Source organism: Rattus norvegicus, chromosome 11 (assembly GCF_036323735.1).
Source record: "Rattus norvegicus strain BN/NHsdMcwi chromosome 11, GRCr8, whole genome shotgun sequence".
NCBI lineage: Eukaryota > Metazoa > Chordata > Mammalia > Rodentia > Muridae > Rattus > Rattus norvegicus.
Window position 1 is genome coordinate 75,136,867 of NC_086029.1, and position 6,408 is coordinate 75,143,274.

Genomic DNA, 6,408 nt, shown 5'->3' on the forward strand with positions numbered 1-6,408 from the left:
CGGCTCCAACCGATTTCCTTAGACCATAATACTATTCTGTACCCAAAGTGCCTCAGGCCTCCACCCAATCAATAAATTGCAGCTAATGCCCTTAGGGAAAATGGTCTTTGATGAGACTCCGTGTTAGCAGCCAATCCAAGCCCATTAACTTCCACATCTGGAAATAAGGTGAGAAAGGAAAATGAGACTGATGGCTCCAATTTAGTTCTCATTTATCAGCATCACAATAACCTAGACCAACGACGTACAATTCAGGGTGATTGGATGAATTTGCCGAGGAGAGGTCCAAGACAGAAATAATAAGGAGGCTGAAGGTCAGGATCCAGGATTACTGGTGGATTATTTCAAAGTATAAGGTTCAGAGTCAGGGAGCAAGAATAAAAGGGCATCAAATAGGATGTTCCCAGACTCCAGTCCCAAAGACAGACGGGAGCTGATGTGACTCCATATCATTCCCAGCTTCTTAATCAACCACCTCAAAACAAACAGCGGTCACAGTGAACCCTACATCTCTGTAATTTAGTTGCCCTTTTACTCAAGTTCCTTAGCCAAAAAGGATGCTCTCCATTTCATAGATAGGAAAATTGAGCTTAGTGAGAGTGACGATTTTTTCATGGCAACTGGGGGAATAGCACACTTCATTTCAGTTAATGACACACTCCCCTAATGAGGCAAAGAATTGGCTGAGTTTACCAAATTTGGAAGTACATGTAATGGAGTGGAAAAAAAAAGTTTTATTAGCTAACACCAGAATTCCTCTGAAGGAGAAAATTATGTCTGGATAACAAAATCACTTGAAAAATGGCAAATTTCTACTTTACAAAGAACAATCAGAGTTTTGCCTTATGGCTGAGGAAAATTACTACCATTGCCACTTTTACTTTCAAGGGTGTTCTAGTACTTAGGAGGTGATCAACCTGTGGGGGTGCCCATGTGCGCACGGACACGTGTGTGCGAGCCCGAGCCCGTGCATCCCCACTTCTGTGCTGCTATGTAGACAGAGATCAGTGGGGAGGGCAGACCCACTCGAGGGCAAGAGTTCCCAGGAAACGAAGTAGCAAAGGGTGAGCTGAAAGCTGTGCTTCCTCCAGAAACAGAACTGGGAAAAAGAGACAGAATGGAAGAAAAGAGAAAAACTTGGCTGGGATTAGAAAAAGTAAGCAGATGGTTGGTATGTGACCCTGGCCCTATGTGAGATCCCTGGCCAAATCCTCAGCCTGTAGCCAAGAGCCTTTAAAGAACACGGATATCTGGATATCAAATTACAAAATGGTTTTTGTCCCTCCAGTGTAAAGCCTTGATCTTGCTCTTCCCTCCCCCCACTTCAGTCAAGTGTAACTGCATATGTAAATGCTTTCCCTCAGACGTGTGTAAATGATGAAACTAAGGAAGCCTGAGCTGCACGTTTCACACTGAGAGACTCGTAAGAAAGAAGAAATGCAAAATTACTACTGCTCCCCAAAACCCAAATCCGGTAATCCATTGGCACCAGAGATGACCATGAGCATGTGATCCCCAACCCCTAAGTACTGGCAAAGTCCACTCTGGTGCTTCAGGGACACCTCCAGAGATTCTCAAGGGCCAGACACACCCAGCTCACTAGCAAGTTGTATCATTCTTGATTGCAGAAAGGGCCTGGAAGTCGGAGTTTCTTCACTCTATTTGAGTACTGCAAATACCCACTTATACATTGCTGTGTTAGTGTGAGTCCAGGCTGTCTCCTCCACCAGGAGTCTACTGATATACTTCCTTTCATGCCCCAATCACATCTCCAATGCAATGTCTTATTTCTGTTGAGAGAGGGGAAAAAAGACCTAAATTTGGAAATCTGCTAGACATACATTCTTTAAAAGCTTTTGAAGATACTTTGCCTATCTCTAATTTAAAACTTTTAAGCAACCACTTAAACCAAATCTTTCCAAGTAGGCATAGGCACCTTGCGTTAATACACCCTCCATTTATATAATGCTCAACACGAGCATATAATTACGGCGATCAATGCAGTTGACACTTAACATAGTGAGTTAAATGCGATGGGTTCTTGAGCAGAGATACCTACTATGAGCAGGAAGTCCCAGGTATACTCCCAACCCCCGACACTGTCCCATGTGAAAACTGGAATGAGCCATCTCCATCATTCCAGTGAGCCTATCGAACAGAAGCTGGGTTTAAGACGGTATGTTGGGTTGCTGGTGTTTGTTTTGCTTTCCCTTGGGTTTTTCGACCACTTTCCTGAGCAGGGGAGCAACTCGACAAGCCATAGAACATTTTGACTGACCATGGCTGTGTCCCATGTCTTATTATCAAACTCCAGACCCTTCCTGGGATTCTTCCTCAGCACAAGTAGATAGAACCCAGAGGCTAGAGAACATGCTCCCCAACTGGTGGGGCAAGGGAGGGGAGGAATCCACCCTCATTTCTACCTGAAGCCATATTGTAGGGTAGGCTTTGATCTACACTGACTCGAACTTAGCTGAAGCCCCAGAGAAGCCGGCTGAGCTAAGCCAGCCAAGAGCATTCCAGGAGCTTCTCAACGAGACTCTGTAACATTTAGTGGTAATGACTAAACGTATGTATTCAGTGTAAATTAGGACTCTCTTATTCGGCTGGAAAGGGCAGAGAGCTAAATCTAAGCAGCCGTCAGAGAAAGCAAATTTTCTCCTCATCAGGAAAGCACAATCACGGGGATGTGGCGCCAGGAAATGGAGCCAGTGGGGTAATTAGGCACTTTTTTTTTCCCTTTTCTTCCAAGAGGCAAGAGAGGAGAGGTGGGCATCTCAGGAAATACCGCTTACAATTTGTCTTCTCTGACATCAGTTAGGTAATTGAGGACAGGTTAAGCCTGATCATTTTCTTGGTAAAGAAGGACCGAGAATAACAGCAGCCCACTAATGTGCACAAATTGAAAGGGACTTCTAATGCCACAAATTCGAAGCGGCAGCATCATTTATTTAAACATATGCGTGAACATATACATACATACACGTAGGCGCATGTGTATGAGCATAGCATATATGTGCCTATGTGTATGGAAGCCAGTGGTCAACACCACTGAGTGTCTACCTTAATCATGTCCCATCTTCTATTTCTAAACAGTCTCTTGCAGCTCAGTAAGCCCCAGCGGTCTTCCTGCCGCCCTAACACTGGGATATAATATGCACTACTATACCCAGCTTTTAACATGGATGAGGGGATCTGAACCTGAACTTTCATGTTGTCTGAGCCACAGCCCTTAAAAATGCAGATTTTTTTTAATGGACAAACATTAATCAGTATAAGTACTCAACAAGCAAGAGTTCTAACTGTATTTAGATTTCCTGTTTGCCTAAATTTTACTGATTACATGTGATGTTAAGTATAGTGTTTAATAAGTAACACATGGTAAGGGACGGAGCACATAAAGGTGGTTGTTTTTCTTTAGAAAGGGCAACCTTGAATAAAGAAAATGTGCCCTTGTGTCTGGAACTCACTTAACCTTGCCGAGGGTCACCATGCACTCGACACCTAAGGCCACTTAACTAATCAGAGATCTAGGCAGAAAGAAAACCAAAAGCCGTCAAATAGAAGGCAAGGGGGGTGGGGGGGTGGGGGGGGACGCACAAGACGACATGAACAGCTGGATGTTTTGTTTTGTTTTGTTACTTTATTTTAAAAATGCAAAAAAAGAAAAAAGCAGCAAAGAAATTAAATGGGAGTTGCCATTTAGGGGCTGTGGGAATAGAGGCACAAATTGTTTCACCTGCTGCTGGCTTCCCGGAAAAGAATGACTTGGGTTTCGGAAGAAATGTTTCTGTTTTCAAGTTGGGAGGCAGACATTAGTGGAGTCCACACTTCTTCCTCTTGCTCTTTCCCAGATCAAATTCAGAGCAAGGAGGCTCATGCTGAGGCCTCTGCAGGAAACCATCAACAGTAGCTGCTAATGGGAAACCTAATGACACTTAAATGGGGCTGGGAGAGCTAAGAGAGTTGTGCAGATAATATTTATAATAGAAAAGAAAAATAAATAAATAAATAAATAAATAAATAAATAAATAATGAATGGAGCTAAGCCAAAACAAGAAGGGGCCCAAGCCAGGAACTGTTACAAACTCAATAAAGCAAACGCTGTGGCGTCCCAAAAGAAAAGACTCTCCTCACACCCCTGCCACCCATCCACCTGCTCTCCCAGGGAACACTGAACGGGAGGCAGCCAGCACCTGTTAAGTAACAAGCAGTGGACCCAGAGTTCCCTCCATTTGCATTAAAATCCACTTTTGATCTATAAGGAATGGACTGTGGCTGACGATTCAAGCCCTGGGCTAAATCTACCTGAAACAAAATGTATTTCCAGTCATTTTGAAATAGTTATAAGAACAAAAGAACATGATTGTGGGTGGGTTTTTTTTCTTCCAAGCCTTGGTGTTATCTCCTGAATTTTCCAAAGGGATGTAAATGTCTCCGTAATGACTGAATCTTTCCTTGCCACCCAAAGCACTTTGATAGCATCAACACACCAGAAATTCTAGAACAACAATTCACAATGGAACCCCCAGACCGCTGGCATCACCTGGGAACACGTCAGAAATACAAATCCTTGATCCCCTTCTTAAGTCCCTTACTCAGGAAATCATGGCAGTGGAACCCGACCTCTGTGTTTTTACAAGCTCTCCAGGTGATGCTGATTCACGGCTCAAGTTGAAAACCCACTGGCCTATAACATTGCTTCTCAAACTTGGCTGCACACTAGAATCGCCTACAAAGCTTCACAAAAGAACACCTCCGCGGCTGCTTCACACCCCTCCCCTTAGAGATTTCACTGACATCAGGTACACCCTGGATGGTTTGAGTTGTTTTTTTTTTTTTAACCTCCCCCTCCCCAACTGATTCTCATGTGCAATAGAGTGTGGAAACCACTAGAACATACTTGAAAAATGGATGTGAAGCAGCCAGTGTTTCACAACCAAATGCATATGGTGAGGCATTAGTTACTTAGGTCATCGCTCGGGAGAAGCACCTAGCAGAGCAACTTACAGAAGGAAAGACACACTGACTCATGGTTCCAGCAGGATTTCGGTTCATCACAGTGCAGAGGGCAAGGAGGTGAGAACACGGAGTAAAGAGCCCCTCATTGGGCCAGGACCAGGAAGCGGAAGACAGAGCTGGGAACCGGAAGGACCACCTTTAACTACCTAGATGCAGCCGGCAGGTCCCGCATCACAGAGACAGCACTAGGAGCGGAAGGGCCTAGGAACAATTTCACGGACAATCCTAACAGGACTCAACAGATACTAAAAGTCAGCATTTATAAGCATAAATAGGTCCATACTGATAGACTCATCCATGTTTTGCCTTTATCCTATTTCAACCAGAGAGAAAATAATTTGTCCCCAAAATCTTGATTTATTTAAATGCTTACATGTGATTTCCAGTTTCGTCCTGAAAGTACAGTTGTCTTTAAGAATGTTATCTCCCCTCCTTAAAGTACCTGATTCCTGCTGATTAATACCTACTGATAAGTATTATGGCCTTGCTTCTCACAAGGCAGGACAAAGATAGCCACGAGCTATGCAGCCCTGTGTGGTGGGAACCAGGAAGCCATAAGCTGTGAGTAACACACAAGTCTGGAAACCCAAGTTATTTAACCCGCAATTCCAGATGCTTGGGGGTTTGGGGGGAGGGGTGGTTGGGCAGGGGGATTGCAACTTCAAAACCTGACTGGGCCATAGAGGAAGTTCAAAAGCCAGTCTACGTGATTCTGTCTTAACAATGAACAGGCAGAAAACGGGTGAGGGGTTGAGAAATGCTGGTCACAGCTGTAGCTAGAGTGCTTATCTAGAGCGCATGAAGTTTGACTTTAAACACAGCAGATAGATGATTGATAGATAGATAGATAGATAGATAGATAGATAGATAGATAGATAGATAATAGACAGATGAATAATAGATGGTAGATGGATAGACTGATTATAGGTTGACTGATAGATATGATAGAAAGTTAGATGATAGATAGATAGATAGACAGACAGACAGACAGACAGACAGACAGATAAGGGATACTCACCCTGGGTTCTCAAGTCTTCCTGAGAAAGCTGCCCATCTCTTTCCCTGCTCCGAATGCTTCACTAGGCTCTGGAGCATGTGAACAATCCTAGCATTGCACGGTATACATGAGCCACACAGAAAGCAGCTTGTAATAGCTTTAGAAAAAATTCAACCCAAAAAACAACAAGTGCAGGATGAAGGTATCACCACCTAGGGGGCTTGCTCTGTTCCTCTTCTCTACCAGTTAGAGAATTTAAAAGGGAGGAGGCATGTGGAGTCCCACAGGTAGCAGTGGGGCAAATCTTAGACATGGCAGACAGCAACAGCTGTTTTAAAAGGGCATTTACTACACACACACAAACACACACACACACACAAACACACACA

General features: G+C 43.9%; 1 long non-coding RNA gene across 1 annotated transcript; it reads right to left on the reverse strand.

The window, feature by feature from the left end:
• Positions 1-714: 714 nt before the first annotated feature.
• LOC134481003 (uncharacterized) lies at positions 715-5,357 on the reverse strand. Its single transcript, XR_010056145.1, has 2 exons — positions 5,011-5,357; positions 715-1,790 (listed from the first exon to the last, which is right to left on the reverse strand). It is a non-coding gene; the product is annotated as an uncharacterized LOC134481003 (long non-coding RNA).
• Positions 5,358-6,408: the final 1,051 nt, after the last annotated feature.